The sequence below is a fragment of the Eucalyptus grandis genome, chromosome 11 (genome assembly GCF_016545825.1).
Source record: "Eucalyptus grandis isolate ANBG69807.140 chromosome 11, ASM1654582v1, whole genome shotgun sequence".
NCBI classification, from domain to species: domain Eukaryota; kingdom Viridiplantae; phylum Streptophyta; class Magnoliopsida; order Myrtales; family Myrtaceae; genus Eucalyptus; species Eucalyptus grandis.
Window position 1 is genome coordinate 19,787,511 of NC_052622.1, and position 25,686 is coordinate 19,813,196.

General features: G+C 41.3%; 2 pseudogenes; both read left to right on the forward strand.

Annotated features, from left to right (window-relative positions):
• The first annotated feature begins 8,033 nt into the window (after positions 1 to 8,033).
• LOC120286141 lies at positions 8,034 to 10,805 on the forward strand (annotated as a pseudogene).
• A 6,738-nt stretch (positions 10,806 to 17,543) lies between these two features.
• On the forward strand, positions 17,544 to 22,834 carry LOC120289397 (annotated as a pseudogene).
• Positions 22,835 to 25,686: the final 2,852 nt, after the last annotated feature.

Sequence of the window (25,686 nt, forward strand, 5' to 3'; positions counted from 1 at the left end):
TATTAGTGAAACAAATGTTAGAGCCCAAGCAAATTAATGTTTCAGACTCCGTTCGTTCGCACAAAATATGGTTTTTTAGAAAATATTTTCTAAGAAGTTATTTTCTAGGAAAATAATTATATTTTTCATTGTTCGGCTGAAATCTGAAAATGAACTAGAAAATATTTTTCATTGTTCTTTAAGAAAATCTTTTCTTACATGCACCCTTTCAATAAATTATTTTTATTTTTTAAATCGATTTTTTAATTATTTTTTATTCATTTTCTTTCTTTTTCATTTTATTTTCTTTTTCTTTTTCTTCTTCTCCTTCATTGGTGGTCGTCGGCCTATAAAAAAAAAAATAAAAGGAAAAGGTATTTTTATGAAGGAAAGTGAGGTGAAAGAATGTATAATTTTTTTTAGATTTTATCGATTTGGTATAGTTAATCAAACTGATAAAAACCGGATCAATTAAAAAAGTTTCAACTTTTAAATATTATCCTAACCGAAATGAAAAATTCGAATTATTTGGTTTAATTTTTGACACTCTTACGTGACATTGTCATGTTACGCACGATCTTGAGGATCGTTGGGACATAATCTGTGAACGAGACAAAAGGCATGGCTTGGCAAATTGAGAAGGCCAATGTCTACGTTATGGTCGCCTCTCATTGGCTAGCACAATGGAAGATGCTGGGGACACCGATATGGTGAATATCTTATGCGAGAGCATCCAATGTAGCTCCATCAACCAACTCAAAATCATCGATGCTTATCCAAGCCAAGAAAGAAATTGGGCATTATGTGCTTCGATGGATCATTTTGAATGAATAATGTCAATTACTTATCGATACTTTGTGGTATATCGATAAGTATCAATGGGAGGTCATTTTAAATGTCTTGTATGACCAATTAATGAAATTTCAAGAGGATTATTTTCTAGTCAAGGGAGGAGCACGAATTTTGGGAAGGCTAAAGGTTCACGAATGCTGTTCAAGAATATGGAAAGCCAAAGGTTCAAGAATGCGGTTCAAGAATACAGAAAGCTAAAGGTTCAAAAGTGCGAAAGGCCGAAGATTAAAGGCATTTAGTTTCCGTGTTAATAAAAGCTTTTCTTAAGTTCCTAGGTGTCTTTATTTTTATGTAGCTCGAGAGTCGAATGTTTAAGTTCCTAGGTCATTAAAGTCTATTTTTTATATTTCCTAAGTTTAAAATCCTCTTATAAATAGGGGAAAACTATCCAATGTATGGGAGATACGAATTTGATTAATGAAAACGGCGAGATTTCCTCTACTTGAGTGAACTCCTTCGGAGAGTGGATAACTCCTTTTGGTCTCTTTATCCTTGGAGCGTAGATCACTCCTTAGTGGTGAGCCAAGAAGCCTTTTTATCTTTGATTGGTGGAATCTTTAGGCCTTGGTGGTGAGCTTCTCCTATCCCGAAGTCCTTTATCCTTGGTTGATGGAAGCTTTAGGCCTTGGTAGTGAACTTCGTAGCTCTCGATCCTCATCCTTAGTTGGTGGTGTGGCCTTTATACCTTGGAAAGAGATTGTTCTATTTTTTCTTATTCCCCTTTGTTTCTTCACCATACACTTAACCACAAAATTCCCCTCTGAAAAAATTTCCGTTCTGGAATCACTCACCCCATCACGCATCACTATCTCCCCCACTCAATAAGGGCAATGAAATGGCCAAAAGAATTTATAAATGATAATAATAATAACAGCAATAATGGCTACCTAGTGCATGAAGGAGCACATTTGAAGTGGGCCCCCTCATTATTTATTCTCGATCTCCTCTTGCGATTGCAATCTAGCGCGTGAGCATGCGTTCGAGTGTGGGTCCCACTTCATTGTTCACCAGCGACACACCGTTTAATGGAGGGCAATTCGGGTAATTCAGGGCTCGTTTGGTAACGATTCTATTCCCAAAAACAAATTTTGATCAGAAATTATTCTTTTTTATTCTGTTCAGGGAATAATTTCTAAGCATTTTAAGCCGTTTGGTAACTGTCCAAAATTTCTTATTATGGAATAAAATTGCGTTTGGTATCGTGCTTAAAATTTATACTCCAAATCATTTTCTTTTAATTTTTAAATAATTTTTTTTTTTCCTTTTTTTTTTTTTTTTTTTTTACTTTTCTCTCCAGTTCTTCTTCTTCAAGTGGCCGGTCATCAATTCAGTGACCGGCTAGACGAGGGCGACAACCAGCGGCAATGGGCGGCGGACGACAGACGGCAACCGTGGGATGGCAGTAGATGAAGAAGAAGAAAAGGGAAGAAGAAGAAGAGAAATATGATATTGATTCTTAGATTTTTTCCCAGGTGAACAAGAATCGACTTTTTTTTTAATTTATTTTTGATTTTGTTCCAAATCTACTTTCAAAACAAAAGAACAAAAAAATAGAAATTTGTTTCAGAACAAAAAGTTTACCAAACGTGATTCTATTCCAAAACTATTCCGGGAATAAAAATCAGAATCAATCACTATTTGATGGTTATCAAACAAGCCCTCACTGTCCCACAGGAGAAAATATTGGGTACCCTAAAAGCTCCACATTATTTTTACTCGAACCATTTAGAGTGCAACACTTGTCAGTGTCAGGTCCACGTTGTCCACTTCAAACCTTCAAACCAAGGCGCGGGCGGAAGGAAGGCAGGGCATTCTCCCTCCTCTGTCTTCTCTCTCCTCGTTACCTTCTCTCTCTTCCTCCTCCTCCCACGCCGACACTCCCTTTGCACTCTACCCTTCTACCCTAATGCACTGAACCTTCCCGTCTAGCGCCTCCTCCGACGGCCATCGCTCCCTCTAGACGATGCCTTTCTCTCTCCACTCGACGGCCTCATCCTTAGGGCTGCATTCTCTCGGCGCACTCACGCAACGTCTTTCTTCCCAAATTGCGCTCTCTCCTGATGGCCGATTTCGCTCACTCGTTCCCTGACTCGCGACCGAGAAGCAATCACTTCACCCTCTCATCTAATCTTCCGTCGACGACTTGCTTTCCGCTCTGCTCGAAATAGTCCCTCGAGAAGCCCTAAATCTGCAACCGCAAGTCAAGTTTGATTTTATTTCCCGAGTTTGTATGGTCGCATCTTTGTTTTGGGGGAGAAAGTACTTAGAGCTTTTGTATCTAAGCGCAGCAACACGAGAAAGCTTGGCCTCTCCTACATAAGTGAACATTTTACGAATGAAAGTGCATCGTTTGCTGCGATGTTGTTCTTACATAAGCGATCATTTTTCAGCTACTTTGATCAAGTCTCTTTTCTGAAGGGTTTATGATCAGTTCTGATGCAAATGACTTTGCAGGATGGGCCACTAGTTTGTCTGCTTATGAAAGCATTGTGGATTTAAATAACTCTTTCTTTAATGTTGTTATTGAGATGGCTAAAGCAACAACCAAGAAAGGGAAGTTGGTTGTTTTAAGAAAATTAAAACACTTTAATGAAATTTATGGAAATGCGCTTTTGTGGAAGGAGATTAATTTTGTAGATGTAGTAACTTCTATTAGACATATATTAAAAGAATTAAAGGGATCGAAGACATTACAAGATTAATTCCTACTGGTTGACACTTTACTCTCTCAAATCTAATAGCCATGAACAAGACTCGAATCCATTAAGTAATTGCAAAGATTTTATGATTTGTAGATGGTGCTTCCACTACAAGAAAATCATAAGACAATTCTACAATCATAAGCACCCATACAACCCTACAATCCCCTCTCCTCTCGCATAGAATTACAATCTGAAGACAAATGTTGCACAATCGAAGGCTAAAGTGTATGTTGCGACCAGCGAGAATGCAAGTTCGGAATTTCCAAACATCTTCAAAGTTTACCTTTGATCCGTTTATAAAGGCCTTTTTGTTTGAGGTGAAATAAGCATGTTTTTCAACGTGCTAGAGGGGTGTTTGTTCAAAAAAAAAAAAAAACGTGCTGGAGGGGTGCACGTTTTCCTGTTGATAGAACGCCGGATTAGTCATATGCGCTGGCGGCGTGGTGGGTCCCCCGCCTGTCACGTCACGTTTGTCGATAATGGACTGCCTACCTAAGCAATTCAATCATCTGGAAAAAGTAGCGGGAGCTCGCATGTAACCTTGTCTACTTTTGCAAATATATACATTATATATTTCCCTTCTTGTTCGCATTTTCTTAATCGTTTTAGGGAAAATGTCACAAATGGTCTCTATACTATTACTCAATGCGCAATTTGTCTGACTTCTCGACGGCCGATTTGGTTCATAAACTATTTGATAAATGTCTTATTTGGTCCACTTCGAACTTTCGATCGGCTCAATTTGGTCTCGAATTATTGATAAATGTCTGATTTAGTCATTCGTTACTGTTTTTACTTTTATTATTATTTTTTATTATTTTTAATTATTTTTATTTTTTTTTTTTGCTTCTTCTCTCTTCCTCCGCCGGCCCGGCGGAGGGAAGCCGCCTCGCCGGACGCGCAAGTAGGGCCCTCGCCGGCCGAGCGAGGGAGCTCGCTCAACGCCGGCAAGGGGCTCCCTTACCGGCTCCCCTCGCAGATCTGGCGAGGGAGCGCCTCCCCGGCGTCGGGTGAGGGAGCCCCTCGCCCGACGCCGGGTGCCTCGCCGACGCCGGGCGAGGGGCTCCCTCGCAGATCTAGCGAGGGAGCCCCTAGCCCGACGCCGGGCTGCGAGGAGCCGGCGAGGGAGCCGGCTAGGAAGCCCTCGCCGACGTCGGGCGAGGAGCAGCCCGTCGGGCGGGGCTCCCTCGCCGCATCCGCGAGGGAGCCCGCCGGCGTCGGGCGGAGCACCCCGGCGTCGGGCGAGGGACTCCTCGCCAGATCTCGCGAGGGGCTCCTCGCCCGACGCCGGGTGCTCCTCGCCCGACGCGGGAGGGGCCTCGCCGATCTCGGCGAGGGAGCCGGGAAGGGAGCCCCTCGCCGGCATCGGGCGAGGCTGGCTCCACGGAGTCGGCATGAGGGAAGAGAGAAGAAGCAAAAAATAATAAAAAATAAAATAAAAATAATAAAATAATTAAAAATAATAAAATAATTAAAAATAATAAAATAATTAAAAAAAAAAAAGAAAACAGTAATGAAGGACTAAATCAAATATTTATCAATAGTTTAGGGACCAAATTGAGCCGATCGAAAGTTCGGGGACCAAATCACATTTATCAAATAGTTCGTGGATCAAATTGAGCCGATCGAAAGTTGTGACCAAATCGATATTTATCAATAGTTCAAGGACCAATTGAGCCGATCGAAAGTTCGAGGACCAAATTGCACATGAGTAATAGTATAGGGACCATTTGTGACATTTTCCCATCGTTTTACAAAGGGGCAAGCCGATGATGTCACTATTTATAATAGCATCACTTTTGTTTATGTGTGCGTGCGCGCACACACATAGAGCGAGAGAGGGGAATGGCGATACGATAACGAGGGAGACAACAACACGATTTCGAGAAGCATATAGACTAAGGTGGATGGGGAAAGAGAGAGAAGGTCCCTTCCAATCGAATCATGCCATATGACTAGGACCTGTCACATTTCGTGACACATACAGACTATCTAGAATTTGGAGGAATTTCGACTCACCTCCAACTCATTTCTTTAAAGGAAAATACTAAAACTTATTAAGATTTATTCGTAATAATTAATTTATTGAGCAATACCTTCTGTTCATTAAGGGAGGATATTAAAATACCATTGTCACTTCAAAACATCCAGCCATTTTGTTTGGCGAATGGAGATACGGACAAAAATAGCATCTGTTTGTGGGGGCCAAATTGGGGTTTAATTCATCGAGGAGGGGATTCCCAGAAAAATAGCGTGTGTTTGTGGGCAAAATGAGCATGCTCCTCAGCGCGCTGGTGGGTCACCTTGCTTCAAAGTCCAAACCCTCGCGCCTCCGCTCATTCACATTTCTCGTCAAAATGGGGATTCCAAGAAAAATAGCATTTCCTGTGGCCTCAGTTTATCCCCTATTGTGCCGGAAGGATAATAAAATATTAACGTTGCTCAGCTGCTCCTTTCGCAAAACGACATCCTTCGACATCGACATTCCTCGTGGGTGGATTGAGTCCTGATTCGGACTTCTCCCTCCTAAACCCACCTGCATGCGGTCCGATCAACACTGCGACTCCCATCGCTTTTCGCCCCCACAAACCTAGCCCGACTTCCTCCCGATTTCCTATCATTTTACGTTTATGACCACATTCTGCTTTATGGATATATTCCTTCCACCAAATTTAAGTTTTCCATATAAAGCATAGGAAGTTCCTCAAGGAAATCAATTACTACCGTGCATCTTGGCCATCCTCCAATGGAGAAAAATCATATTCACATAAACTAACGGGAAACATTCAACTTCCGAGACCCGTCAAGTACCAATCAATAATCAATGACCTTGACCCGGCTTCAAAAGCCAGCCCACAGCTCTCTTTTCCTCGGACCGTTCTGTCTCTTCGTTTACACTCGCACGAAGTTTAGCGGATGGATCATCTTCTCTCTCCGCTGATCCTCGACCTATCTCCATTCGTCAAACAAATAGTATTTTAATGCCCTTCCTCAAAATTAAGTGTTTTTAAAAGGGAACCAAAGCAGTCATTATAACTCCTCTCCTTCTCCTAAACTTTTCTCCTCTGCTGATACTCACCCATCTCCATTAATCAAACAAATAGTATTTTAATGCCCTTCCTCAAAATTAAGTTTTTCTAAAGGGAACAAAAGCAGTCTATCATACCTCCTCTCCTCTGCTGATCTTCAACCCCATCTCCTCACCTCTTCACCTTCATCATTTTACATTATTTAAAGCGAATTGATCTTTCCACCCACCTCCGGCTCTTTAAATACCAATACTCCATATTTCCTGTTATATTGTGTCTCAAGTTTGAGCCCGTTAGATTAATACGCATAAGTTTGGCCAAATAACAAAGTTCAGGGAGACTTTGTGATGTCTTCGAATTTTCTTGTTCCGGCATTAATCCCATCTCTTCGTGCGTATGCGTAGAAGGAAGAAGCCAAAAGCTGCATGGGGTTTTATTCTTCAAGCATGCAAGCAAAGTCAGAGAAGAGAGATTGTCTTCTGCCGAAAGAGGAAGTCCACAATCTTCTGCATTAAATATTGGACCCACCACCTGCTGCAAGTGCACGAAGAAGACGCATGAAGAAGACTTCTTTTACGCATGCCTCTCTCCGAGAACAAGAAATTTGAAGACTGCAGCCCACCTCATTTCACGGATCAATGGCACACGTTTCTGACTATTATCCCTCATCTCTGCCGCCTCATTAAATGCTTGCCCATGCACATGCATGATCTGCATGCATGCCTACAAATATGGTGGGCGTTCGGTGCCGATTGCGGCTTGTCTTGTGGGCGCCTGCGCTGCAGCATTTAATGAGGCCATTTATTTTCATTTGTTTTGTCTTGTCCTCTGCCGTTCTCCCTATATAAGGAGAAGACGTCTGAAGATGCGATATAGAGCAAAACAGAAAAGAGCTCAAGAGAGAGCGAGAAGAAAGAGCTCGAGAGAGTGTGAGAGACGAGAGAGCTCAGAGAGGTTTTGTGCTGAGTTGAGTCCATTGAGTTGTTTTGTTAAACACCGTGGGTATCGGGTATAAAGTAGGGCTGGGAAACACTTGAGTGCATGAGTGTGATTGTAATCCTGTAATTCTCCAATTTATAGTGGATTGATTTGCTGGCTCTCCCCGTGGACGTAAGTTCCGACATTCGGACCGAACCACGTAAATTTCTGGTGTCCTGTCATTTTATTGTTCCTCGTTTTATTTCGATCGATTTCTATAACTCCCAACATAATTGCAAATATACGATCCGCTTCTGCTGAGACGCCGATTTACAACATTTCCTTTTCGTTGTTCTCTCCCTTCTTTGTCTTTCTATCCCGCGCACTCTCGTCCCTGCAATAGACAACAGTTCTGTCTCGTTCTCCAGTTCAATCTCAACGAAGGTAGGATCCTTGCGTCGCTCGCATTCCTCCATTTTTTTAGACTAGGTTGCTAGGTATGTTACGCTGGGCTACTTACCTGTAATTGATGTTTTTTCAATGATCCAGAGAAATGGCGTCCCACGTCGTCGGATATCCTCGCATGGGCTCTGGGATGGAGCTCAAGTTCGCCCTGGAATTGTTCTGGGACGGAAAGAGCAATGCAGAGGACTTGCAGGGAGTTGCGGCCGATCTCAGGTCATCCACCTGGAAGCAGATGGACGCTGCCGGCATCAAGCACATTCCCAGTAACACCTTCTCACACTATGATCAGGTGCTCGACACCACTGCAATGCTCAGTGCTGTTCCCGCCAGGCATCGAGTACATTCCCAGCAACACCTTCTCCTAAACTTCTCGTGCGAGTACTGACCCGGGGCCAACGATGGTCATTGACGCTCCTGCAGACCAGCTAATGCCGCGGCTTGCCTTGCTAGACCTCAACCGTAGCCAGGCCCAGCCCTAGATCTTGTCGAGTTCCCCCCGCCCCTGTCCTCATCGTCGACAGCGACGAGAAATTCTCACTTTTTGTTGGTTGTAGTTGATTCTTTATTGCTCGTATATTTTTGTCAGCTCATCCATTCTTGTTTTCCTTGCGCCTTTGCATGATCTTTGCTTTACTTAAAGCTATCCGCTTTTCAATCTATTCGTAAATTTCCAGCTTGGAGTAGACACTGTTCCGGTCTTTATTGGCCCGGTCTCCTATCTCATTGTGTGAAACCACCCATCATCTATGGTGATGTGAGCCGCCCCAAGCCAATGCTGTCTTCTGGTCCACCATGGCCCAAAGCACGACTGCTCGCCTGGTGAAGGGAATGCTCACAGGACCGGTCACCATTCTCAACTGTACCTTTGTCCGAAATGATCAACCTAGGTACAGAAGAATGTGATCTTCATGTCTACAGGGGATTGATCAAAGAACATAACCTTTATTTCTCCTTTAAGGACAAGAATAATAGATATTTATTTCAAAGGCTTGAAACTTGCTTCAAATTGCCTTGGCCATCAAGGATGAAGTCGAGGATCTTGAGAAGGCAGGGATTAATGTTATTCAAATTGATGAGGCAGCTTTGGGAGAGGGCCTACCACCGAGAAAGTCTGAAGAATCTTTTTATTTGAATTGGTTGTCCACTCTTTTAAAATCACTAGCTGTGGTGCCAAGGATACTACCCAGGGGAAAAGTACTAAAAAAGTCATAAATCTATTGTATTCGTATCAATTCAATCATAAACTTTTTAATTGGACTAATTTAGTCCTAAGCCTTTTTACATCGGTACCAATTCAGTCCATCCGGCCAATTTTGGCCGGCTAGCAGTGACCGAACGCTGACGTGGCAATTTTTGATATTTTTTTGAATTTTTAGTAATTTTTTCCTTTTTCTTTTCTTCCTTCTTCCTCCTTGGACTATTCTGGCGGTGGCCGGTCAGCCTCCGTTAAGGCTCGCCGGCCACTGGGAGAGGGCCTCAAAGCCCTCGCCTGCCATTGTCGAGGGTCGCCACCCTCGCTTGGCCTCTCCTAAGGCCGCCGGCAAGGCTCATGGAGAGCGGTCCAGAATGGCGACGTCTCGGCGGTCGTGGACCTCCTCAACCAAGACCCTCTCCTCCTCGACAGGATCATTGTCCTCGGCGTCTCCGACACGCCCCTCCATGCGGCCTCCGTTCGCAGCCACGCCGACCTTGTCCGAGAGAGCTGCACCGCGCCCCGGCTCGCCTCGAAGCAAGACTCCCGGGGCAACTTGCCGCTCCACGGCCGTCGCCAAGGGCCATGGTGAGATCGTGGGTGAGCTCCTGTTGGCCTCGCCGGCCCCTCGCCCGCGGTCGGCGAGGTTGGCCTTGCCCATGGCCTTGGGCAAGGCCGAGTGAGGGCTGCGAAGCCCTCGCGAGCCGCTGGCGAAGCGGCTACGCTAGGATCTGGGTGAGGCCAGCCTCGCCGGCCCCTCACCCGCGGTCGGCGAGGCTGGCCTTGCCTAGATCCGGCGAAGTCGCCTTGTCGGCGGCTCCTAGGAGAGGCCGGGCGAGGGCTGCGACCCGCCGGCAGGTGAGGGCTTGAGGCCCTTGCCTAGTGGCCGGAACAGTACCCAAGGAGGAAGAAGGAAGAAAAGAAAAAGAAAAAGAAAAAAAGAAAAGAAAAATGAAAAATTACTAAAAATTCAAAAAAATATTTAAAAATTAAAAATTGTCACATCGCCGGCCAAATCACCGACATGTCCACGTCAGTCGGGCACGCCAAAATTGGCCGGATGGACTGAATTGGTATCGATGTAAAAAGTTTAGGACTGAATTGGTCTAATTGAAAAGCTTATGACTAAATTGGTACCAATGTAATAAATTTATGACTTTTTTGGTACTTTTCCCTACTACCCAGGTTCTTTCGTAGCTCCATTCCTTGTTTTACTCTTTCTCTTCCTTTTTTCTACGTGGAAAGTTCTATTTCCCATGTATACTGATTTCATGTGGAGGCTGTTATTGATTGGCAAATTCACACTCGCATGTACTCCTACTTCAGTGACATCATCCACTCAATCATCGACATGGATGCTGACGTCATCACAATCGAGAACTCTCGCTCTGATGAGAAGCTCCTCTCAGTTTTCCGTGAGGAGTCGAGTTTGGTACTAGGATTGGCCCCAGTATCTACGGCTTTCACTCTCTCATAATACCATCAGCTGAAGAGATTGCTGACAGGACCACCAAGATGCTCGCAACAAACATATTGTGGTTTAATCCTGAGTTTGTGGTCAAGACTCGTAAACACACTGGGGTCAAGCTTGCGCTCAAGATCTTCGTTGCTGCTGCTGAACTCCTTCGCACCGAACTTGGCCGTGCTAAAAAAGAAAAGTATGAGTAGCTTCCCTTGTCTCAACTGATCCTTTCTACGTATGAGGGAATATACCTGTCCTTTATTATTGATCCAATAATTGAGTTTCTTTATGGAATGTTAGGAGTCATGCTCTTTGGAATAATTTTTGTCGTTGTACTCTCTCTACCTCCTAGATGTTGTGCGTATACAAGAAAATAGAATACGAATATATTATTAGTACCTCTTGTGCATGAACGTCCTGCTTTCATCTTCTCTTTTTACGGGTCCTGTTCCTGTGAAAGAAACTTTCCTGCTGTCTCATTTGAAAACACTTCTGATATCTGCTGCCTAATATATTAGCTGCTAAAGATGTGGTGAGCTTAAAACTAGCTCGTCCATGGATGAACATTTCATCTATAAAATCTATTAGTTGCAGTTCCGAGTGCTGAGTTGGAATGAGTATGTGTTTGAGCAGCGCAAGATTCTCGACTTGATGTGCTGCAGTGCAAAACTGTAATTTTTGAGTTGCTGTATCGGCTCCATCGAGACTCGAGAAAACACATTTGCCATTGCAAGGGTTAAGGTTGTGCTGAGTTAAGGTTGTACTCATGTCATGGACTAATGATATGTTATATTCACGTCAAATTCAAAATAGCTGTTTTATTCTTGTGGTTTCTTTCCACCCTTTCAAAAGTAACAAGTGAAATAAGTCAAGCTAATGTTAGTATCTTAAAAATTTTATTCTGCTTGACCTCCTCTTAAAATATTTTCTCGCGAGGAAGGAACAAAAAAACCTCTATATAGAGAGTATATTTTTATTCATTCATCTGAGCTTTACTTGCCTTTGAGTGTATCATTGTTTGGACCACTCGACTAATCCAAAGTAATCGCACATAGCTGGTAATTATAAACTAGCATTCCTTGTAAAAACTTAGTCCGAATCGACAAAAACACATTCAGAGTCTTACAAAATCTCACTATTCAAAGCTTAATTAACCTGACAGATAAGAGTTAAGATTAGGAAAGAAAACAACATTTTTCTATTCTAAGTTGAATAGTGATATGTCCTCCGAAGTATTGTGCCAGAAACACAAGCCGAATGACGTGAACATTGTCCATTTACAATTCTACCATTGTTGATAAAGAGGTAAGAGCTATGTAGCACCTACACGGACACACGACACGCGACACGACACGACACGACACGACACGACACGCCGACACGTTATTTATTAAAAATAGAGAATTTTGACACGTTCCGATACGTTATATATTAAATATATTTTTATATATAAATACATAAATAAATAATAATAAAAATAGCCTATAATTAATTTGCACGAAAAATATTAGATAATATCATTTATTATTTTATTTTGTTATAATAATACACAAAACTTAGAGGAAAAAAACATTGTTTAGAAGAATGCTAAAATGATATTTTTAAATTTATTTATTTATCATATATAGCATTTTTTATTACTTCTTTCATAGTAAAAGACTTTTAAAAATAAAAAAATTCTAAAAAAACAAAACTGAAAAAATAAAATTGACCCCGTGTGTGTATGTTTATAGCAATTTTATTACTTCTTTTATTACTTCTTTTGTGCATATTTATATCTTGACCCCTCAAGTATTAGAAATTTTTAAAAATTAACCCCGTGCGTGTCGGAATCACATGTCGGAATTCGGGACTCGCGTGTCGGAGTGTGTCGGAGAGAGTTGACCACCTGTTAGATTTTTCGACACTCGTTGACCGCGTGTCAGAACGTGTCGGGACGTGTCGAAGCGTGTCGGACACGTGTCGGAGTGTCAGACACGACACGAAGGCTTCCAGAGAGTGTCCGTGCTACATAGGTAAGAGTTGAGACCCTAAGAAAATGGAACGATATGTAGACTTTAGTTTCCTGTTTCTTGAAAAATTGATATTTGGCAATGGAGCGACTGGTTTGATGCAAAAAAGTTGTTATCATTTTTTTTTGGTCGACTAGTAAAATTCATAGTAACATTAAAAAAATATTTATCACTTTGTGAGTAGACTTTTATCCCGTCCACGTAGACAAGACAATTTTCATGTATTCTTGGAGGTTAGTTGTAACGAAATATTCGAATATCATTAGTTATAAAAATTGTATCTACAAAACTTTTTGGTATACAATATTTGTTTGACCACGTCGTTTTGATTTGGCGAAAATAATAAATCACTGATTCTTTGTTTGTTGAAGATTACGGGCCATGATGTAAATATGTAATTAATGACTTTAGCACGACTTAAGTGTTTTTATTATCTATTATGCCCAAGAAATTCATTGATTTTGTCTTTTAGTTAAGCTAACATATAAAACCTGGCAAAAAATAAGGCTAATACGTAAGTCAAAGTAAAGGACACACTATTAAATAGGTCGAACTGAATATGACCCATTTCACGATCTTGTTTAAAACCTCAACTCAAACTTGACACGCCTATTCAGTATTTTCTTTCACTTGAATTCATATGACCCTCTTAGTTAAGGGGACAATAGCATCGACGGTCCTTAAACATTTTTTCTGTTATTCAATGTGATACCTTAATCTTTTTTTATTCAATTTAGTCACTAAATTTTGAATAAAATCAACTCAATCTAGTCCTTCCGTCAAGTGTTGCTCCTTGTCAATTGTAATTTTCTAACATGAAATGCCGAGTCAGCGATGAGTTGGTCAAAAATTGATGGAGCTAGCCGCGTCCTTTTTAGATTTCAAGTCAGCATCTTTCCCCTTTCTTTTGTTCCTTTTCCTTTCCTTTTTTTTTCCTTTCTCCTTCTTCGCCTCCTAATCAGTTGGCATCGCCAATCATCACCACCATCATCGCAGCGTCTATCACCGTGCGCTATCATCGTCTTCACCCTCTCCCTCCATCATCATTGTTCTGCATCACACCAGGACCATTGCGGCTTTGTCTCCTCGAGCTTTGACCATTAAAAATACTCCCTCTATATACCCTTCTCCCTCAAATTTAAGATTGAGGCTAGCGCCACCTCATATTTGAGACCTCAGCCTTCAATCCGAGGTCATAGATGATCCCTGGTCGAATGCTGCCACCTCGGATACGAGGAGCGCACCCATAGATCGAGGGGAGAGAGAGAAGGTCAACGACCGATTCGTCCAAATGCAGCTTTGCTGGAGGTATTAGATTTGTGATCACTAAAGAATAAAAAAGTAGCATCAATAATTTTAGGACATCATGTGATATTGCATTCAAGGGTTTTAATTTAAAATGGTGGTATCAAAAGGGCATTGTAGGGACTCTAACTCTTCCTTGCAAATGAACACTTGAACCGCGAGTTTCTCTGATTTTCCTAAGTGACAAATGTTTTCACACACATATTCTAGGTGCCCAATCAGCTTTGTTTTCTTAAATTTGATTGGCTCCTGCTTCATTTTTTATCTTTATATTTACAAAAACCAAGTTTTCTTAAAATTTTGAAGCTCTTTTCCTATCACATCTCTCTCCTTGCCAAAGGGGACCCCAACCCAGGGACAGACTTGGCCCTACAATAAGTAGATTATTATATATATATATATATATATATATATATATATATATATATATATATATATTATCTTCCATTATAGGACAAAAAGGGACAAAAAGAAGAAGAAAGAGAAGAGGAAGCACAAACACGGCAGCAACATCAGCTGAAGCCCGATTCATAGTCAGGTGACATTATGTGTTCATTCCATTTATCCAAGACATAGATTGAGGAAAACATGTTTTTGCTGGACGGATAGCTGTTTTTGTTACTCCCTTTAAATTTGTCATATTTGAGGGTTTGTTGTTCGGTGTTGCAAGCGATCGACGTCAGATCGAAGGGAGGGTGTGCTGGTTGACTTCGTCCTTCTTGTCTACTCATATCATATTAGCGGAAAAAAAAAATACAATAGGAGTGCTGTATTTGCTGCTTTGCTTTTAGTCCGATGACATGCTGGACGTGCAACTTATGTGTTCTCGTTTTGGTTAAGTTCTGAGCCTCTGTCATGTGAGAGAATTCTACATTGGATGACTTCTACATCATACGGACCAAGTTCGTCTAGATTGTTGATAACAACGATTTCCACGATGAGATCTACATGATTAATGGTTGTGATATATGAATTGTAGTCTTAGTCTTTTGAGATCAATGTACATCTTAGCAATAGCCCATGGGCTGTGTCGGCCCAAGCACGGTATGGCCCGACACAATTGGGCCCGTGCTGGGCCGGGCCTTTTGTGTGTGTGTGTGTGTGTGAGAGAGAGAGAGAGAGAGAGAGAGAGAGAGAGAGAGAGAGAGACGTATTTTGTTTGATTAGCATGGTGACTGAAGAAAGAAATACATATCCTCTGATAAATCCAGTAAGGCTTCGCCTGTCCCCTGTTGAAGAAGATCACGCAACTTGACAAAGGGCCATGACAAACGCTCTTGTACCCATAATAATAATAATAATAATAATAATAATAATAATAATAATAATAATAATAATAATAAGAACCAACTTCATAGCCAAAATGTTGATTAAGCACGATTTATCTTACCAAAAGTTACATACTCCGCCTAAGCATGATTCTATTATTGTCCCAAGAATTGAGACCTTTCAGGCTTCTGTTGATCAACTGGGACTTTTGGTTGCTAGAGGTAGAAATTGCTGTTGTAGAAGTAGTTGTTTCTGTGGATGAAGGCGTTGGGATTCTTGATGTCAGTATGTATGGTCTATTCTCGATGACATTCCACAGATTGTAATTCATGAATTGCAAGAAGATTTTCATCCTCCATTTCCGATAGATGTAGTTAAATCCATCGAACTTTTGTAATCCAGAGAAATAGACTGTCTTCACTCAAGGATGCTCCTATAACGTGAGTCACAATGATCTTTTGCTCTTGAAATATAGCACTTCAAGAATTTGAGCAACATACTTTATTACCAATCAAAATGGCTAAAACAACAATTACGACAACTCTACAATCCCCTCTCTCCTGAGATTTCAAGAATTTAGCCCTCGTATAGAATTACAATATGGAGACAGACATTGCACAAGTGAAAGCTAGAGTGTAGCGACGCAGCAAGAATATACTCTAAGCTGCCGGGTATACTCTTAGGCTACTTTATCTGGGGTTCCAGAGCCGTGAGGATATTCTCTTGGCTCCTTCCTCCTTTCAAGCGCAAGTGGACAAGGGTGGTGAGCATATGATTTTCTATGCGTTGTGGGGGTACCGAAACCACCTTTCTCGTTGGTCTAATATAATGCAATATCAGTCAATGTGATGATAGGTCCCATAATGTAATCCCGTTTGTCCATTGATATTCTCTTGGCTCAACGAGCAACTTTTCCTCCAACATCGGGAAAGGGAACTCCTTTACTTCTCGAAATCTCGCCCAACAGTGGTGCTGGGTGACAGATTCTGACGTAATTCGAGGCGTGAATGAGCTTTACCTATTTGCTTGAGTCACGCCCCCATCACTTGTTCTTAATTTAAAGCCGCCATCCGAAATCTACATGGATTTCATTTTATCTCTGTCTTATTTATTTGGAGGAAAATACTAAAACTCATTGAGCCTGGTCCGTAAAGATTGATTTATCGAGCAATACATTTTGTTTATCAACGTTATGATATATCACCTAATTAAGTCAATCGTGCAGAAACAGTACAGCGAGCATACAAGGACGTTGGCCTAAATTACTTCCTGGCCAAGGGAAGGAAATGAAAGTACAGACTGTCACTTGAAAAAGAAACGATTAAAAAACATTATACGGAGCATGGCTATTTCGATGCACGCCATCCTTTCTAGGCCCACCGCCGAAACCCCACTCCACAACTCCAGATTCTCCGATTTGCATTTCGATATTCTTCTTTTCTTTTCAATATATATGCCAGTGCCGCCATCTCTCCAATTCGTGTTAACGTGGCTTTACTCGCACCGCGAAAAGTTTCCTATAAAATCTCTTTCTAGCTAGGTGAACAAAACTCATCTGGAAATCTTGGCCCAGTCTCGGGAAGGAGATCAAAATGTTGTCTTTGTTACTTTGAGAAATCCAGCCTTTTTGTTTGACAAAACGACGAACAACCCCACAAGCTCTCCGATCAGGAGTGCAATGCAGCGAACCCCTCACCCCCTAAACCCTCAGCATCCCCGGCCACCGCACTTTTTTTCGATTTCTATTTTTCTTTTCTTATATATGTATATATCATGATGGGGTGAGAAGATTGTCGACCACAATCGCTGTATATTTATATTTATACATATAATACATATAATGGGGTGACAAAACACTAAAAAAAAACAGACGGTTTCGCAAAAACCAGGTTTTGAGGTCAAAACCTGGTTTTGCCAAACCCTCTGTTTTTGGAGTGTTTTGTCACCACATTATTAATGGAAGGGTAATCATGATTATTCTTCCAAATCGGAGAAACCATAAATATTCTACAAATCCCGGTTTTGCCAGGTGTTTTGTCACTCCCATTATATATATATGGCGATAGGGTCGAAGATCTCGTCACCCCATCATATACACCTTCGGCTCCACAAACACCCATCGTCCATCACGCCATTTTCTTCGCCCCGTTCTCTCTTCTCTCTCTCTCTCTCTCTCTCTCCTTTTGTCCCTTGCAATCTCGTCCCTGCGCTAGACAACAGCTGGTCTCGTTCCCCGGTTCAGCCTCCACGAAGGTAGGACCCTTGCATCGCTCGCATTCCTCCGTTTTCTTAGACTAGGTAACTAGGTGAGTTACACTGGGTTACTTACAGTTGATGTTTGTACGCTGATCCAGAGAAATGGCATCCCACGTCATCGGATATCCTCGCATGGGGCCCCAGAGGGAGCTCAAGTTCGCCCTTGAATCGTTCTGGGATGGAAAGAGCAGCACGGAGGACTTGCAGAAAGTCGCGGCTGATCTCAGGTCATTCACCTGGAAGCAGATGGCTGATGCCGGCATCAAGTACGTTCCCAGCAACACCTTCTCATACTACGACCATGTGCTCGACACCACCGCGATGCTTGGTGCTGTTCCCACCAGATATGGTTGGGAAGGTGGAGACATAGGACTCGACGTTTACTTCTTGATGGCTAGAGGAAACGCCTCCGTCCCTGCCATGGAGATGGCCAAGTGGTTTGACAGTAGCTAGTAAGTGATGGACAAGTACCAGTAAATCGTTTTGTTTTCGATGTTTAACTAACCCATCCATCTTCTCTTTGATCCAGCCACTACATCGTGCCTGAATTGGCTCCCGACGTCGAGTTCTCTTACGCTTCTGCCAAGGCCGTCAACGAGTACAAGGAGGTCAAGAAGGTATCGTGAGGTTTGATATTACTCACTAGGGAGTAACGGTATCGTGCAGACCGTAAGGAAATCGGGTGACTTGTTTACCCCGTTCCTGATGAAAATCGCGAATCCCTCTTGGTATGCTAGCCAACCGAGTGGGATTTCTGATACTATATAAAAATAAAAATAAAAATCAGCCAAAATAAAAATAAGGGAATAAAAGAGAAAATTGTTAACATCGTAAGTGTTAGATTTTCTTTTTTTACATAAAGTGCTAAAAAGAATGATTTCAAATCTTTATATCAAGAGAACATAATTGCAGAATTACTGATAACAACAACATCGGTGCAAAAATGTTTCGCAACTTGTATTTTTCCAATCAAGCATTTATTTGTTTTAACGACAAAATAGAACCAAAAAAAAAAAAAAAAATAGCAGCCCCAAATTGAAGACCTAAGTTTATTGAATCAAGTTCTGTCACCCCCAAACCAAAAGTTATCGTTCCAAATCAATGATTTTAAGCGAATTCATCAATTTGTGGGGATGGAAAATTTAATAGTGGGTTATTTTATCCCTTAAGTGATTCATGCATTTTTTGGATCATTTAAAAGTGAGGATATTTTTATCATGTACTTAATGCATTTTTTTTTTTTTGGTGGGGGAGGGGGATTTGGTTGGAAGCATTACAAGGGAAAACATTTTTGACGCCATTAAATAGAACTATAAAAAAAAATCCAAATTCAATTTTCCGAATCCGCTCATTCCATAATACAAAAACAATACTGCTATTCAATATTGCCGTAGTTATGGTCTTCAAAATCTCTGTAAATTTTCCCAAGCTCCGGTTAGCAAATTCTCACAAATGGATTGTTTTGTGCAACCATTACTCATGATTAGGGTCTTTAAAAATATAGAGATATCAATCACGATTCGGTACAACCCTTCCTACACGAATTGAGATGAATGGTTTAAGTCATTTTTCGTGGGGTGGAGTGACAATTTAATTCAGATGTAAGTTTCAACTCATTCCCTTTACGAAAAGATAAAAAAAAGTTTGAAAATGAACGTTATCAGAAGCTGACAAATAAAAAAAAAACGCGTGTCGAGTGCGGAAATACCGGGACATGAAAAGTTCCCTTTTTGTGACCTGGTCCAAAAGCCAAATTGCATAGAGTCCGAACCGGCAAACAAACGGGTACGTGTCGGACTATCGGGTTTAGGCCTAGTATTTAATGAAAAAAATCCGACGGTCTTTATTCCATACTCCCCAATGCTCTCCTCTCTCCTCCCTTCCCTTTCCCGTCTCACTCCTTTGCCGGCGGGCGCCCTCGCGACGCTGCTGCCTCCGCCGGCAACCCCACGACCCACCTCCGATCTCGATGGCAACCGCCCAAAGCTCGGATCTACGCGACCATATCCTGACTCTCCCCTCCGCCGACTCCCAGCCTCTGCAACGCTCGACCCAGGGCCAACGACGGTCGTCGACGCTCCTGCAGACCCGCTAAGGCCCCCGCTTGCCTCGCTAGACCTCGATCGAGCTCCCCGCCCTCGGCGCTCGTCCTCGTCGACAGGGACGACAAATTCTGACTCTTTTGTTGGTTGTAGTTTCTTGTTTAATTTTCGTATGTCTTTATCAGCTCATACATTTTCATCTTCCTTGTGCCGTCGCAAGATCTTAGCATTATTTAAAGCTATCTGTTCTTGAATTCATATGCTAATTTCCAGCTTGGAGTAGACACTGTTCCAGTCCTTCTTGGCCCAGTCTCCTATCTGCTGCTATCCGAGCCTGCAAAGGGTGTTGAGAAGACCTTTTCACCTCTGTCCCTTCTCCATAAAATACTTCCCATCTACAGGTAAGAATTTAAACTCTTCTCTATCAGTCTTCACTTGCTCAAGTTTTGAATACTCTTCCTGACCAATGATAAACCATTCAGGGAAGTCGTGTCCGAACTTAAGGCAGCTGGCGCTTCATGGATTCAGTTTGATGAGCCCACCCTTGTGTTGGATCTTCATTCTCACCAACTGCAAGCATTCACTGAAGCATACTCGGAACTAGAATCATGTCTTTCCGGCGTGAATGTTCTCGTCCAAACCTATTTTGCTGATGTTCCTGCAGAGGCATATAGAGTTCTTACTTCCTTGAAGGGTGTCGCTGGATTTGGATTTGATTTGGTCCGTGGAACCAAGACCCTTGATTTAATCGAGGGCAGGTTCCCCAAAGAAAAGTATCTCTTTGCCGGAGTTGTTGATGGGAGGAACATCTGGGCCAATGATCTTGCTCTATCACCGGTACCCTCCGTGCTCTCGAGAGCATTGTGGGAAAAGGTAATACTTTCTGCATATGTTTTTCAACATAGTGTGATCTGCGTGTTATGTATCCTTAAGTTGATATCTGTAATTCCTTATTTATCTGCAGACAAACTTGTGGTCTCCACCTCCTGCTCTCTTTTTGCACACTCCTGTTGACCTGGTTAACGAGACTGAGTTGGATGAGGAAATCAAGTCATGGCTTGCATTTGCTGCTCAGAAGGTCGTTGAGGTCAATGCCTTGGCCAAGGCATTGGCTGGGAAAAAGGATGAGGTATGGTTCGTTATCTTTTTGTTAAAGATTATGCTGAAAAGCAGCATAGTATGCACACACTGTCATTGTTGCTACTAGGTAGTCTTAAGAGTGGTGGTAATGCATATTGTTAGCTTATTTTCTAGAATTATACTCTATTCCGATTAGTCATCGGCAGAAACCGATGCAGTTACCTTGTGGTGGGTTTCTTTAATTAGTGGGTATACAGAGCTACATGCATATGGCAACAACTGGGTAAATACAGTCACTAGGATGCAAGGTTCTTTACTTAAACTAGGCCTGTTAACTAGCACTTTCAGGGTGTATGTCAAGCATAAAGTTAAATTTCCAAAGCATTGATTACTAATGTCGTGAGAGGGTACTTCAATGCTTATTGCTGATGGCTTTGTTTTCAGGCATTCTTCTCAGCTAATGCTGCTGCTCAGGCCTCAAGAAAGTCTTCTCCAAGAGTCACGAATGAAGCTGTCCAAAAGGCTGTATGTTCCTCTGCTTAGTTACCCTTAATCTTTTACGCGTTCCGAAAATACCAATGAAAATGATATTACTGGTGTCTTGAACTCTTGATATTCTCGTCTCTCAGACTGCTGCTTTGAGGGGTTATGATCATCGCCATGCCACAACTGTGAGTGCTAGACTTGATGCTCAGCAGAAGAAATTTAATTTGCCAGTCATCCCAACAACCACCATTGGCTCCTTCCCTCAGAGCGAGGAACTCAGAAGAGTGCACCGTGGGTACAAGGACAAAAAGTGAGTAAACTAGATCTCTCTTTTCTAAGTAAACGTTGATAGATATGACACGGGGCTTTCATCCATCTTGTTATGACCCTCATTGGTCCTCTGACTGCACTTCATTATAGGATGTCTTGGGAAGAATATGTTAAGGTCATCAAGGTGGAAATTAAAAAAGTTGTCAAGCTTCAAGAGGAGCTTGACATAGATGTCTTGGTTCATGGGGAACCTGAGGTAACACAGTGTTTTAATCTGGTATTGTAATTAGGACAGATTATGTAGAATTGATAGATAAATATCTTATGAGCTATGTTTTCTTTCTTAAACATCTTGATCTTCACGTGTCCAATGCCAGAGGAACAATATGGTGGAGTACTTTGGGAGCAACTGTCTGTTTGGTTTTCACCGTTAACGGGTGGGTGCAATCTTGTGGATCTCATTGTGTGAAACCACCCATCATCTATGGTGATGTGAGCCGACCCAAGCCAATGACTGTCTTCTGGTCCACCATGGCCCAGAGCATGACTACTCGCCCGATGAAGGGAATGCTTATAGGTCCTGTCACCATTCTCAACCGGTCCTTTGTCCGGAAACGACCAACCTGTGTACAGAAGAACGTGAACTTCATGTGTACACGGATTGATCAAAGAACATAATCTTCATTTCTCCTTTCAGGACTAGAATAATAAATACTTATTTCATAGGTTCGAAACTTGCTATCAAATTGCCTTGGCTATCAAGGATGAAGTTGAGGATCTTGAGAAGGCAAGGATTAATGTTATCCAAATTGATGAGGAAGCTTTGAGAGAGGGTTTGCCACCGAGAAAGTCTGAACAATCTTTCTACTTGGAATGGGCTATTCACTCTTTTAGAATCACTAACTATGGTGTTAAGGATACTACCCAGTTCCTTCATAGCTCCCTTCCTTATTTTATGTGGAAGATCCATTTTTCATGTATACTGATTTCACTTGGTGGCTGTTATTGATTGGCAGATCCACACCCACGTGCACTACTGCCACATCAATGACATCATCCCCTCAATCTTGGACATGGATGCCGATGTCATCACAATCGAGAACTCTCGCTCTGATGAGAAGCTCTCGTTTCCCATGAGGGAGTCAAGTATGGTGCTGGGATTGTCCCTAGTGTCTATGATATCCACTCTCTCATAATACCATCAGCTAAAGAGATTGCTGATAGAACTATCAAGATGCTCACAACAAACATATTGTGGTTTAATCCTGACTTTGTACTCAAGACTCATAAACACACTGTGGGTCAAGCGTGCGCTCAAGATCATGGTTGTTGCTGCCAAGCTCCTCTGCACCGAACTTGCCCATGTTAGGAAGGAAAAGTATGAGTAACATCCCTGTATTCTGGTCTTTTTATGTTTATATGATTACTAAGTTTCTCTATGGAATGTTAGGAGTCGTACTCTTTAATGGAGAGGCTATTTGACTATATTTTGATTTATCTTTTTAACTTGTTTATTTGGAGGAAAATAGTAAACTTATTAAGAGTAGTATGTAAAAGTTGATCTATTGAGCAACACGTATTGTTCGTTAACATTACAATACATCACTAAATTAAATCGATTTTGTAAAATAATCGTTAACGAGTCTGTGAAGATGCTCGCTTAAAATACTTCTTAGCTAAGTGAAACTTATCTCGGAATCTATTGAACAATCACCTCTGCTCAACTATCAGAGCCCACCATTTCCCACCAGAGCGTGAAGGCATCGGCTTCTTTAGTTAATGAGAGATTAAAAGTAGCAGTGTGCACCCCTTCAATCAGGTGGACAAAATAAAACGAGAATTTCTAGGCGTGGAACAAACGTCTACTTTTTTCTAGCTCTTGTGAAGCATGGTGGCCTGATTCTTTTCGTCTTCTTTGCAAGAAATCCTACTGCTGTTATTGTATGTCGATTTGATGATTTAAATGTCCGAACGTACAAAAGCAAATACTAGCGATAAGTTAAAGAGTTAATATCACAAAAAATCCTGAATTAGTATATATATGGCAATTTTACCCCAAACTTACTCCAAGTTGGCTATGACAAATTTACTGTTCGTTGGTTTTCGTTAAATTTTATCATCAAATCGCCAAGTTGCATAATACATGATAATTGACAAGTATACTAGTCTTGGGTCTTACTCTATATCTATCATAGATGTATCAATTTATAGTTTTTGGTGGTATTAATTCATTTTAACCGATTCACCATTTTCGTCCCTTGTATTAAAAATTGAATAAGTTCGATTATGTATAATGGGATCATTATATATACATATATAATATGATTCAATATTCTTACCGAAGAGATCATCTAAAATTGAATAGATTGACTTATTTCTAGCTTGTTTGTCTGAAGGAAAATATTAAATTTATTAATTACTGATTTGTAAAAATCGGTTCGCTAACTAATACGTTTTCTTTCTTTAAATTATAATGCAGCACCTACAAATGAATACCAGTCTCGGGATCGATTCAGCAATCACGTCTAGTGTAATTTCATATACTAAATAACAAAGTCCAACGTATCCAGTCCTATCGGGTACGGGCAGGCCTCACGGTCATTAATCATTATACATGGTACTTACCACAGGACATCTGACAAACTCTCCTTCGTCTTTGTTCCAGCAGAGACATCGAGAGAGGACATAGGAAATTAACGACAGTTTCTTATTAGGGAAGGGGAAGACGTGCGGGCGTCCCGTTAAAAATTAAAGCGAAGACGACAAATTGGGTTTGTCGCGGGGCATGTGCAATTTGTGCATGTGCGTTGGTTTGTGGGACCCAATATTCTTAAGAAGATGATGACGAAGACGGCAGAAGGAATGGGGTGGTCGCGGCAACGATGGGGAGGTCGCGGGAAAAAGTGCCCGACCAACTTTTTCTCTTATCTTTTTTTTTTTTTTATCTTTTTGGTCGGAAAACCACTTTGAAAACAGCTCGCCGCCAAATAGCTAAAACCGCTTAAAATGGTGGGCCTTTCTAAAAAGAGCTTAGCTAAAGACCTATGTTTTTTCCATTTTTGCAACCTTTCCACTCATTCTTCCCCTATTCGGCTTTGCCCTTGTCTTTTCCATCAACCTACAATCTTCAGCTTTGTAAATGCGATAGTAACCGACCAAAATGGAAATAAAAAAATAAAAAAAAATGCGATGGACAGCAGTTTGTCTCTTTCCTCGATTCAGTCTCCACAAAAGTAGGACCCTTGCAGCGCTCTCATTCCTCCAATTTTGGACAGAATAACTGAGTTGCGCTAGGTTACTTACCCGTAGTTGATGTTTGTTCGATGATCCAGAGAAATGGCGTCCCATTCCTACATTTTTCAGTCCAAAACATTATCTAACTTATACATTCTTATAGTCTAATTTTAAATGATAAACAACTACTAAAAACTCCAAATTATGTCCACCGTGATATGTTTACCATAAATTCTTTTTGGTAACCAAAATAATCCGAAACTTACAAGCACCGTTAAAAATTTATCTATACATGAAAAATAACGTTGTTTTGGCTAAAAAAATCATTTGATGGCACAATGACAAATAAGGGTAGATGCGAATGTAGGCACAAATTTGGATTTTTTTTTTTTTTTATAGTAACTCAATAGTGGGTATAATTTGAGGATGTTGATCTCACAAAAATAAAAAAAAAAATTCAAAATAGATGTGTCGCTGTGGATATAATTGGGGTTTTTGGTGGTTTTTTCTTAGCTTAAATTAAGGTAATTAGAATTTAAGAAACAATAGGATTTACATGGGATCTCATAGACGGAGATTCTTCACGTATGTGAACGTCATTTTAGTCTCATAGATGGGATTCTTTGCATATATGAGCATTATTTGAACAACGTTGATTCGAAATAGCGTTGTGAGAATGATTACCTTGCCGATGTAGTAGAAACCTTTACTAAGGTACGGAAAAGAGGATTTTACAGAGGAGTAGTAATTGGGTGAGATAAAAGAGACTTAACCAATTTCTGATACTATATTGCAAATTTGACAAACTAAACATCGTACATGAGCTCAATCCCATCAAAACTAAATATAATGAGCAAATGTTGATTCGTTTGAGGCCCAAACTTATATGCTTTAAGCCCCACAACCTTTCTCGTTGACATTGGGATTTCATATAGTGAGGATCGAGTCGTCAATAATATTGTGAGAGAGACAAGAGAGAGAAGACCGGACCGATTTCGTTACAGAACCTCCCAAACGCTATTTTGTGAAATTGAACCCATGTTAAAGGGTATCCGCTTAAAGCCGTGGTTTCTCACCTCTAATCATTCCAGAATCCATTCCCTTGCACTCTCCAAATGACCTGTTCCCCATTT